The sequence below is a fragment of the Lolium perenne genome, chromosome 1, assembly GCF_019359855.2.
Source record: "Lolium perenne isolate Kyuss_39 chromosome 1, Kyuss_2.0, whole genome shotgun sequence".
Classification (NCBI taxonomy): Eukaryota; Viridiplantae; Streptophyta; class Magnoliopsida; order Poales; family Poaceae; genus Lolium; species Lolium perenne.
In genome coordinates this window covers 11,714,567-11,727,352 of record NC_067244.2, presented here as the reverse complement: position 1 = coordinate 11,727,352, position 12,786 = coordinate 11,714,567, and positions in this window count along the sequence as shown.

Here is a 12,786-nt window from a genome sequence, read left to right as displayed (position 1 = left end):
CGTGAAACATGATATAGATATGTGGCATATGGATTACAACACAATATGAGTATATAACTTCACCACCAAATAGAGACAAGTTGTCAATCACAAACATGTGAATAACACTTAAACAATATCCAAGGGTCAATCTACCGCAAACTATGAGGGGGATGATGTGGATCTCGGAGATGGAGATGGTGATGATGATGGTGTTGATGTAGATTTTGATGGAGATGCCTCCACCTACGCTAATAAGGAGTGGTGATGACGATGGATTCGATTTCCCCTTCTCCAGCGGCGTCAGAGCAACAGGATCTGCCCTCTCCCGAAGTAGGAGAGGACTTTGATCTCCGTCGCCGCCTCAATAAATCGTGGAAAAAATATGGCGTCCCTTTTTTTGACGAAACGGAGGCTCTCATATAAAGGAAAGGACGAGACAATAACTGAGGTGACGGAATCACCTGGTGGCACGGCCTACAGGTGGGGCCGCGCCACCTAGGTCTTCCGTGCCCTCATGGCTCCCCTCGCGTGATTCCAGCACTGAGTGTCCTTCTCGTGGGATGATACGAGAGAGGAGGAGGTAGGGGTATTTTTGGGAGATAGCGACTTGTTATCACCATGTGCCTTCTTTTTTTGACAAAAAACTGGAAAAAGTTATACTGCCTTAGGGCATCCTGGCCGGCACAAACGGATGCAAAACATTCGTTTGCATCCGTGCGTCTACAAACTGGGTATGCATCATATTCTAGCGGCCCGACGCAAACTGACTGACATATCCGTAGGGAGGCAAACACGCCCAAATTTACGCTGCGAATGCGTCTGCGTGGTCACGGCGTGAACCTCGCCTTGTTGTCATGGGCATGCCTGGCAGCGGGCGCAAGGCCGCATGGCTGCCTATTCGCTTATGCGCCTGCGCGTGCCACGGCCTTCTGCGGTCGTACCCGTGGGCGGCCCTGGCTGCCGGCCACACCATTTGCTCCGCCGGTTCCCAACTGGCCATGGGGGACCCCGGTGTTCGTCGGCCTAACCCAAGTGCCCAACGACAAGGCATAGGCTATGGTTATGGTTTTAGCAGGCCATGTTCTTTCTTATTTTTCATGTTTTTTGCACTATGTAAATTGTTTTATCAATGCAATTTTTTTTGGAAAAACAAAATGCGTCGGGTCTCTGAAGGCACCCCCGAACGCAAACAGACAACAATTGATTCGCGTCCGCGGCCCGACACAAACAGACGTGCAGTGTCACTTTTGGTGTCTGAAATGTGTCGGGCCACTGGACGACTGGAGCGAGTAATATCGATTGTTGCAGGTGCGGGATTCCTGAGGATGATGATCATCTTTTTTTTCAAATTTCCTTTCGCTAGAGGTGTTTGGTTTTTCGACCCTTGGTTTATTTGAGCTGATACTTTCACTCAAAATCAAAAAAAAATGTTGCTCAAATTACTATAAACTTGTTAGCCCTTAAACACCATTGTATTGATTTGCTTAATATCCCCACTTTCCCCCGGTGCTTATGGAAATCAAGGACTGAGTTGTAGAAAACGTAGTTGACCTCATGGAGGAGGCGCCTGCGCCAGCTCCGGCGCCAAATGCTGAGCCGGAGGACAAGAACACCAGCTTCAACAAGGCGTGGGGGTGTCAACGAGTCAACGACGACTGTGATAATGGCGTGGGCAGCCTCGACCTAAACGCCTTCTAAGTTTTTTTTATGTTTGAAGTTCAAATTCCACGAGCTACGTGTAAATTTGAATAAACATTGGCATCTTTTCAAGTTGTTAAAGTTTCCTATGAAAGAGAGCTGGTGCCAAAATTACTGCCGGCAGCTATTAGAACGTGGCGGTGAAAATGCTCCCATAGATGCATGTCGGCCTACAGAAAGCTGCCAAAACTACGGAAAACGACGACCGGGCTCGATCGTGGGAGGAAAATGATGTGCTGAGCTAGCGGCCTGCATTGCTCTGCTCGTTGTTTTCCCTCGTGCATGTGGGTGTGGTGTTGCCGTGCGAGGAGCACGAATGGACGGCGCCATTTGAGTCCCATGAAAAGCTTAATCACTTGCGCTAGAAGGAGCCGTCAATCGACCTGCCTCTTGCTTGCATCGTAGAGTCAGGAGATTCTTATTCATAGCCTTACCTTAACTCAGGAAATTAAAGTCGTGTGGTTCATTTCAGTTCAGACGGTACAGTTTCTCGGATCACAGCGCGACAATATACATATCCACATCAAAGATGTTTTCCAAGATTTGGGATGAAGCAATTAGTATGTTTCAATTTTCTTTAGAGCAAATGCAGTTCAATAGTATATATAGCTAACAGCTGGCTATAATTCTAGTAGTCAATTTAACAACACGAGATTTTGGCAAAAACATTTTTTTTAGATAAAAGGCCTCAGGCCCGACGTTAAATTAATAACGCCCTTAACGGCGACACGATACAAAGTGCTGAACCCAGCTTACACGAAAGAACCGCACACTCACACAAAGATAGGACTACCAAAAAAGCTACCAGCAGAAGAGGGGGAACCAGGACGCTACCACTAGGCAAAGCCGAAGCCGCTGAGCACTAGCAAGACGGGCAAAGACGTTGGGCCGGGGCTCACCCGAGAGCGCGGGCACATCAACAGGCTATGCACAACGTCGAGACTACTACAACCTACGCAGGCAACGCCTCCGAGAGCCGAGCGCCATCGCCCACACACTGTCTCTGACAAACGAACTGGTAGAGGCCAGCAGAGAAGCGCCGAGGGTGCAGAACAAGGAGCAAGCTTTGCCGCAGCCAGCAGAACGAAGGACCAACGCCGAGGCACCGCCACTCCGCCACACCAACTGCAGGGAACCGAACAGGGTGAGCTCCAAGGCGGCGTCTTCCAGAAGAACACGACGCAAGAGCGCCGCCACCGCCCGATCCGAAGACCTTAGGTTTTCACCCGGAGCATGTAGACAAGCCGGGAGCAGCCACATCGACGCCTTCAAGAAGGGGACGACGTCCATGGACGCCGCCATCGTGGCCCAGGAGGGCAAGGGTTTCCCCTCGGCATATGCTCCCAACCAGCTACACAGGGTACTGACCGTCGCCGGAACGACAAACAGACCGCCACCACACCGTGCGGCTCGCCAGTGTCACGCCGCCCACGCGACCATGAACACCGGCCAGCACTAGAGCCTCTGGCTCGCCCGGCAACCAGGAAGACTCCCACCATCCAGGGCCGCCGCCCCGGAAACCAAACCCCGCATGCCATCAGACTGAAGGAGAAAAACAAAGCACAGCCACCGTGAAACGCCGCCCAACGGCCAGAAGGCGCTCGAGCAAACGGACCGCCGCAGAGCCACCAGAACCCGTCAGGTGAGAACCAACCCTCGAACTGCGACAGAATACCATCAAGCGTCGCCCGATCTGGAGGGGAGGAGACGAATCGCATGCCAGGGCCATAGGCCTTGCCCCAACCCGAAGTCGCGGCGGCCGGAGACCCCTGTCCACCGGCCACACATCCTCAGCCGCCGACCGGCGACGTGCAGCCCCCTGCTGCGATCGAGGCCAGATCGGGAGGTGGAGGGCGATGGGCTTGTAAGGGCCTGGGCCCAGCCCTGGCCCAGGGGATCGAGGCGGCCGGAGACCCCTGTCCGCGGCCGCGCTGCTCGAACGCTGCTCGCCTCGCTGCAGTAGCTCACCGCGGCGGCAAGATCTGGCGGCCGCAACACCACCCCCGTCAAAGACGCCAACTCTGCCCACGCCGGACCGCCACGGGAAAGACGCCCGCTTCCTCCCCCAAATCTTCCCGCGCGCGAAGCTCGCGCCGCCTGCCGCCAAGGCTGCTCCGGGGAGTTGCCGTTGCTGCGAGCGCGCCTCGACCTTGGTGTCTCCGCGCCGCCGCCGATGGGGCCACGCCGCCGCGCCCACCAACCAATGTGACGCCCTCGCCGGCCGCAGGGGCCCGCGCCGCCACCTCCGCCACATGTATTGATACTCTCCAGCTCCACCTCACCATTATAAAAATCAGTGACCAAGGAGAATATATCATCAAAATTGTTAAGCCTGACGATCAATCTATCAGGAACCTTAAGGGGATCCTTCTTGCTTTCTCTGAAGCGACCAGACTGCACATTTATTTCGACAAGAGCACCTTTTCTCCCATCCATGTGGCGCAGGATCTAGCCTCTTCCCTCGCTAGCATCTTAGGGTGCTCAGTCGCGTCTTTTCCGCAAACCTACCTAGGCCTTCCGCTTTCTACCCATAAGCTGCGTTTGTCTGCTTTTCTTCCCCTTATTGATCGGGTATCTCCAAATCTATCTGGTTGGCAGGGAAAGCACCTTTCTATTGCAGCTCGTGCCATTCTGGTCAAGTCTTGTATCCATGCCATGTTGGCCTATGCTATGGGTTCTCTTCTCATCCCGGTTGGCACTTTAGAGGCTTTCGACAAACGTTGTCGGGCTTTTTTCTGGGCCGGCGAAGACCACGCACTAGTAGGAAAAGCCTCATCAGTGGCGCACGAAAAAGTGATTCTGTGGCGCACGGGTGGTGCGCCACAGAAACGTCGCCACAAAAATAAGGTTTCTGTGGCGCAGTGGCCCGTGCGCCACAAAATTAAGGTTTCTGTGGCGCACATGGTTCCCCCTGCGCCACAGAAACAGGTGCGCCACTAAATTACATTTTGGTGCGCCACAGAACATTGTACAGGTATACTCGATTTTATACTGCCTGGTGTATTATACAGGTTTTATACACAGTATACAGGTTATATACATATATAATATAGACAGATATAATATGGACACATATAACATAGTAACATTATACATCATCATCACAGTACTTAGAGCCCGATCGAGATACATATATAGTGTCAAGTGTCAAATATTTTGCATACAACTCTTAATTCATACAAATTTCATAATTTCGAGATATAAAATTTCATAATTTCGAGATACAAAGTAGTCTTCATCCGGTTCCTCCTTTGCTCCCTCATCTCTACCCACCAGGCTCGCTTGCATCGGGGTCTTCATATCCAGTTCCTACTATGATGAAAATGGAAGAAAGTGAGACCAACAAGTCCGATGCACAAGAGAAATGGAATAAATGCCTCATACATTGTTGGTCAACACAAATATTAACATTCAGGAATGGCGTAAGTGAGACCAAGTCCGATGCACAAGAGATTGATATTTGTGCTATCTTACCAGGCTCACTTACGCCACCCCCAAGTGTACGGGGACCAAAATTTTTAATCATCGGCATTTTGAAAATCTCAAAGCAAATGGAATGAAAAAATGGAATAAGTGCCTCATGCATTGTTGGTCAACACAAATACTATGGTCAGAAACCATAGTTGCAGTATACACCGCAGTATACTTTGCAGAAGGGCCCCCTTTCTCCGGCCGCCGTTCCGTGAACGGGTCCTTGACGACGCAACAACGCCGATCTGCCTCTCCGGTGCAGAACCACGGCAGTCCTAGCGGCCTCCCTTGTGGCCGCGTCTCCTGCGCTCTTCTCCATGGCCGGACCACGATTGGACTCACCGGGTGAATAATGATAATCGCCATCACCACAGGTGCATAGCAGTTTGCAGCAGATGCCATTTTTCTTCCCTCGCCGTCCAGTGAACGAGTCCTTGATGCAAAGACCGTGCCGGCCCGTGTTGCCGCGCTTCAGGCCGTGTGTCCCGCGCCCTGCACTATTCGCCTACTTGCCCGGTGAACCAATAGACTGATCGTTGGAATAAGGAAACCGATGACGGCCGGTCGCAAGATTAGATTGCGATCGGCCGTCATCGGCTTCCTTATTCCAACGATTAGTCTATTCGTTCACCGAGCAAGAATGCGAAGAGTGCAGGGCGCGTGATACACGGCTTGAAGCGCGGCAACAGGGGTCGGCATGATGCTAGGGAGGCCGGCACCGTCTTTGCATTAAGGACTCGTTCACGTACTGGACGGCGAGAGAAGAAAAGTGGCATCTGCTGCAAAGTACTCTACACCTGTGGAGTCTGACGATAGTGGTGATGGCTATTATCATTATTCCCTTGGTGTGTCCAATCGTAGTCCGGCCATGGAGAAAAGCGCAAAGCGCAGGAGACGCGGCCACAAGGGAGGCGGCTGGATTGGCGTGGTTCTGCACCGGAGAGGCAGGTCGGCGTTGTTGTCTCGTCAAGGACTCGTTCACGGAACGGCGGCTGGGGAAAGGGGGCCCGTCTACAAAGTATATTGCGGCGTATAGGTGACCAAACATTCTAATCATCGGCACTAAAATGGAAGAAAGAGCCAAGTGGTATCTCAACTAGATATCATATGCCTCATACTTTGTTGGTCGAAAGAAATATTAACATTCAGGGATGGGGTCAGTGAGGCCAGGTAGGATGCACAAGAGATTGATATTTGTGCCATCACACCAGGCTCACTGGCCCCACCCCAGAGTGTACAAGGGACCAAACAATTTAATCATCGACACTAAAATGGAAGAAAGGCCAATGCAATTAAGAAGTAGCTAGTATGAACTAAATGGAATGCCTCATACTTTGTTGGTCGAAACAAATATTAACATCCAGGGATGGAGTAAGTGAGGCCAGGTAGGATGCACAAAAAATGATATTTGTGCCATCACACCAGGCTCACTTGCTCCACCCCCGAGTGTATGAGTGATCGACCAATCATCTAATCATCGGCAAGTACAAAAACACCAACAAACCAGCAACCATGGTGACATAAGTCAAGATGCTCAAACACACATAGCATGCATGGAGCAGATGCTCCAAAAGGATTATTCATCACTTGGTATATAGACCAAGTGATGCTGGCAAAAGAGAGGCCAATCAAGAACCAGTAAATCCAGTAAGTGATAGATATGCCTAAACAAGCAACAACACATAGCATATCCGAGCTAACCAGATGAGACAAGTCTTGGTAGCCAACTGAATCACCTAGCACCACCTAGCCTTTTAAAACCATCAGAAACAGTCCTTTTTCTTCAAAGGATACCACAGTGGCATTCATTTACATGATCCCCTACTGTGGATATCTCTATTTTCATCAAAGCCAATAAGAAATAGAAATTTATCATTACTCAGTTGAGTTCAAAAGAAAGCTGGGGTACCATAAGGGATTATTCATCACTTGGTAGTAACCAAGTGATGCTGGCAAGAGAGAGGCCAAGCCTGAGCTAGTCAATCCAGTAGAGATGGATATGCATAAGTAAGCAAGAACACATAGCCTATCCAAGATAACCAGATAAAACCAACCTTGACAGCCAACTTAATAACCTAGCATCACCTAGTCTTTTAAACCATCAGAAACTTCCCATTTTCTTCAAAGGATACCACAGTGGCATTCATTTACATGATTCCCTAATGTGAATATCTCTATTTAGTATACCATCATAAGCATTCCATTTAAATCACACATTTTAGTATCTGTTCTTATCCAAGTTTTTGCCTCAGCCTTTGCATCATTGGCTGAGCCAAGACATAAAGCATCTGGCCAGGGAGCATTCTTTCTTTTTAGGGAACTATATTAACTATATGCACATGATCCAGTAAGCATCCCCACTAATCAGAGCATTATAAGCATAGTAGCATACCATAAGCTCACAACAATCCATCAAGTAAATCATCAGGGGTCCAGAAAACTTGGGGTCCAGATAACTAATCCCAACAGAGAATTACTTGGGGTCCAGAAAACTAATCCCAGGCCAACCAAGAGCAACTATAAATATGTATGTATACAAGCCCACCAGTAGCATTTCATGCATTTAAATTCCTATGAACCAGTTAACCTCACTGATCGAGCACAACAAGCATTTAAATGAACCAGTAGCATCAAATTCCTATGAACCCATCAAGAAAATTGTTAACAGTTAACCTCACTGAGCACAACAAATGAACCAGTAGTAATAAGCCATCAAGATTAACAGTTAACCTCACTGAGCACAACAAATGAACCAGTAGCATTTCATGCATTTAAATGAACCAGTAGCATCAAATGAACCCTAAACTAGGGCATCAAATTCCTATGAACCCTAAACCTGCAGGGCATCAAATTCAAAGAGGGGATCGAACCAGGGCATCACCGACGACGACGACATTTCGTCGAGCACGTTGTGCTCGCGCGGGAGAGGAAGAGGGAGGGGAGGGGAGAAAGCTCACCGACGACGACGGCAGTTGTGGAGGAGCTCACCGACGACGACGGCAGGGGTGGAGGTTGCGGCGGCTCCTCCACCTTGACGCGGCGGCGGCTCCTCCACGCCGCAGCGGCTTGTACTGCTAGTGGCGGGGATGGGTGGAGCGTGGCGGCATGCGGCCCTCGCGGAGGAAGGCGGCGGCGGCGACGACGACGACGGCAGCGCTCGCCATGGAAGGCGGTGGCGCGGGGCCGTAGGGAGAGGGGAGAGAGTGGTATACGGGCGAGGGAGGGGTACGACATGATATAGGAGAAGTTATATCTGTGGCGCACCTGCGACAGTGCGCCACAGAACACGTTATTTCTGTTGCGCACCGAGGCCAGTGCGCCACAGAATACGTTATTTCTGTGGCGCACTAAGTGCAGTGCGCCATAGAAAAAGTAAAACCAATGATTGGGCGTGACAGGGTGTGGGCCCCACCAAGTTTTTGTGGCGCATGGTTCCATGGTGCACCACAAAATTAAGCTATTTCTGTGGCGCACCGTTCCTGGTGCGCCACAAAATAACATTCTGTGGCGCCTTCTTAGGGGTGCGCCACAGAACTAAGCTCCGCCTATAAGGGTTTTCCTACTAGTGACGTTTCCGGTGGCCAATGCAAGGTGGCATGGGACGAGGTCTGCAAGCCCTTTGACAAGGGTTTTGCTTCTCTTAAGACTAGGAACAAATGCTTGCTTTTGAAGCTTCTTGCTAAAGTGCACTCTCCTGGCTTGGCCCCTTGGGAATCTTGGTTTAGTTCTTGCTATGGCTGGCACGGAAACCACGACCTTGGGGATTGTCACCATCTAGACTCTATTGTTTGGAAAGATCTGGTTGCCTGCTTCCCCCTCTTTAGATCTGTAACCTCTGTGCAAGTTGGCTCTGGGTCTTCTACCTCCTTCTGGCTTGATCTTTGGTTCGAAGGGAACACCTTAGCGGATAGGTTCCCGGCTCTTTTCTCGCACTCCTCTAGGCCTAACTGTAGTGTTGCTTTTGCTTGTTCGTCCCCTACCCTTGAACTTGCGCTGCACCCAAGGCTATTGACCGCAGCCTCCATTGAGCTTAGATCACTGCAATCCTTGCTTGTTTCGGTAGGTCTTGACACGGTTGTTCCAGACATCAGGGTTGGGCGTCTCAATGGCAAAGCTTTAACTACTAAATCGGCTTACATGTTTACTTTTCACCACCTGCCTTTGGTTCCTTTTGCAACTCCGACTTGGAAATTTTTTGCAACAAATAAATGTCGGCTTTTTATTTGGTTGGCTGGCTGTAACACCCCAAATTTCAAAACAAAGAGAAAATGAATTTCCTTTTTCCAAAAATGTGAACCAACAAAAAAATTTCTTACATAGAGTGCTATGTATAGTGCTCATACCTTTTACTTGTGTTTTTGCCATGATGAGTGTTTTTATGCTTATATGATAAAACCTAAAACCCTAAAGTGATCAAGTGAAGATCACAAACCAAATAAAATAAAAGAGAAAGAAATCAAATAAGAAAAACCCTAAACCCTAACCTTCTCAAAAACCATTTGGATCTATTTTGAGAAACCTAAAATAAAGAAAAAGACATATGTGGGCATGTAGCCCTAATGGGTAAAATTTTAAACTCTACCTTTCTTACTTTGATAAATGGTGGTGAACCATTGCAAAACTTACTAAACCCTAAACCTCATCCCTCTTGTCATCAATCTTTGAAAAACAAAATAAAAAGAAAAGATCTTAATTAAGAAAAAGGCATATGCAAGCCTATGGCTACTTTTTGAAAATGATGAGCTTTGCTTTGTCTACCTTGAGGGGATGAATTGAAATACCTCAACACACTCAACAAAGCACTTACCAACCAATTCAAGTGAGAAATCAAATATATGCATAGAGGCATATGTGGCACTTAGCCAAATTATCAAATCTTGACCTAGCCACTACCATTGCCTCCAAATGGTTTGAACCTTTCACATAACTCAATCTAACACCAAATAAACCTCACTCTTGTCAAAATGAAGCAAAGGAAAATAAAAGGATAAAAGTTGGAAATTCACAAAACCCTCACATATGGTTTATGCATTTTTCTAAATCTTTGACCTAGACCATTTTGGTCTTCACCATTAGTTGTAATATGATACCACACACTTATTACAACTTTTGGAATCAAAGAAACACAATTCAAATCAATTTCAAACTCAAATTTTGATCACATGTGATAATGGTCAAATCTGCCAATAATAGTCTGATCACTACTTTGAGCCCCTGCAATTCAAAATTTTCAAACTAAACTTTGCTAACTCTTTGCACCTCATCCAAGAAAACCATCAAGGTGAACACTTTTTTGTAAAGACCACCATGCCAAATTCTTTTTAGATCAAATGCTATGCTTATCCAAAGTTGGAACATTTTATCATATTCAACAATCTCACACTTAGCAATTTTTGCAATATTTTGAATTGGAAATTTCCACCACCACCTCTCATCTTCTCTGGTCATTTAGGACTTAACCAAACACACACAATTCAAGTCTTGCAACCATTTTGAACTCACTTAAATTTGGACAAATTTGCAAATTCCCAATTATGGCACTATTTGACACTATGTCAAATAGTGATCTACACTACCCTAACCTGCCCCAAATCCCTCCACATTGCTCCCTTGACTTCTCTCACCCTAGCCCATGCATAGTAACCCTAAGAGGGGGGCCAAAACCATCATGGCCATGGCCATGCCTGCCATGCCACACTTGGCACACTCCCCTCTCTTCTTCTTCCTCCCTGACCCTGGCCATGGTGCCTAAAACCTCCACCTCACCTCTCTACTGCATCCTAGACCAGCCCTTGTCGAGGAGGACGACGACATTCGCCGGAATCCGCGCGCCCAAATCTGCCGAGCATGCCGCTCGCGTCGCACAGCGTGCACGCCACGGCGAGCTCTGGCCACGTGCAACCCCGACGAGCCACGCCTTCCCCGGACCCCATTTCTTCGCCATCAGCTTCGCTGTAGCAGCGCCAACCCGTGTGACACGCGCCCGTGCTCTCGCGGTGCTTGTCGCCGACGACCAGCTCGCCGGATCCCCGTGATCTTGCCGCCAGCACCTCGCCCTCTCACGCGCTCGCCAGACCGTCCCCCACCTCATTCTCTAGCTCCCTAGCACCGCCTGGACGCCGCCTAGCTCGCGCTGACGTCGCCGACCCACTTCCTTCGCCGGAGTTGCCGTGCCACTGTCACCCTCGCCGCACACCCCACGGCCACCTCGCCATTATAAATAGAGCCATCCCCGCGCCTTCATCTCCACACCAAACCTGCTCGCCTCCTTCTCCTCGATCTCCTCGACCCATTTCCCCTCTCCAATTCTCACCGGAGCTCGCCAATTGCTCCTTCGATCGCCGGAACCCGACGCAGAAGCCACCGTCGATTGACGCCTCCCCGAGCGACGCCACGGGTACCAGCGCACTCCTCATCATCGACAACGCCGTCCTGCACCGTCGCTGACCCTCGCCAGAGCTCCAGCTCGCCGCCGACCCCCTACCTCCGCCGCGGCAGCAAGCCCTTCTCCTCGACGGAGACGACGCGCTTCGACCGCACGATCTGCATCTAATCCAACCGCCCACGTTCATCTGTACCATTTTGGTAAGAATGGCCCGCTGATGAGTGGGTCCTGCTGTCAGCAGGCCCGCAGCGTTAATTGGGATGGCCACCCAGAGATTTAAATCTTTCGGCCCACTCAGTTTCCCGCCGGCCCATTTTTCAAATCCTGTTAAATAAATTGGGTATAAATTTAAATACTGAACCTGTTTTAGAAATTGAGTAGTTTCAAATCTACCCAACCAAATTTGATGAATTTGATACTGTTGGAAAGCTATGAAAAAGTTCGACCTTATGCCACTGGTCCCATCTCAAGATTAGTTGTAGAATTAATCTTATAAAAAGAAGAAGGTAGGGACTTTTTCCTATTCAAATAATTATTAAAAATCAACCAAAATAGATATTAAGTTAATTCCAACTCCAATAACTCACATTTGACTTACACTAATTGTTTCTGCAAGAAAATGGTGTGGTCACTTTGCATGATCATGCCTTATTTTAATTAATGGACAATATGGCTAGTTTATTTAGTTGATATTATCCAAAACTATTATGCAAACTATATGAAGGGCTTCACTTCATTTAAATCTTGTCCCAAATGAATTCATGTGATGTTTGGACCCCTGGTCAAACTCTCTTATATGAATTACTTGGAGATTTAAATCATTTGTAGAATTATTAAATGGTATGAGGTGGTCTACCTCATTTAAATCATTTTTCTCAAATGATGATAATGAATGTTTGACTTAGGTCAATATAAATTCATACATGATTGTTTGAGAAATTAAATCTTAAGAAGATTTCAATGAGAGGAAATTATCTCTCAAGAACCCTATGGATTTTTTAAATATTAAATAAAAGGAAATTATTTCTATAACACTAAGTAAGAAACCCTAGATTAATTTTAAGTAGCAATGCTAAGTAATGATGCTAGATCATTTGGAGTGAGCCATTAAGGCTAATTAAGGTTACTTAAGTATTGTTTGGTGATTGTATCCTCGAATTCGTGTATAGACGCTAGTGCCGGAGAATACCAGGAAGAGGAAGGATTCTACCCAGAAGAAGAAGAGCACTTTGACCACCTCAACAACCAAG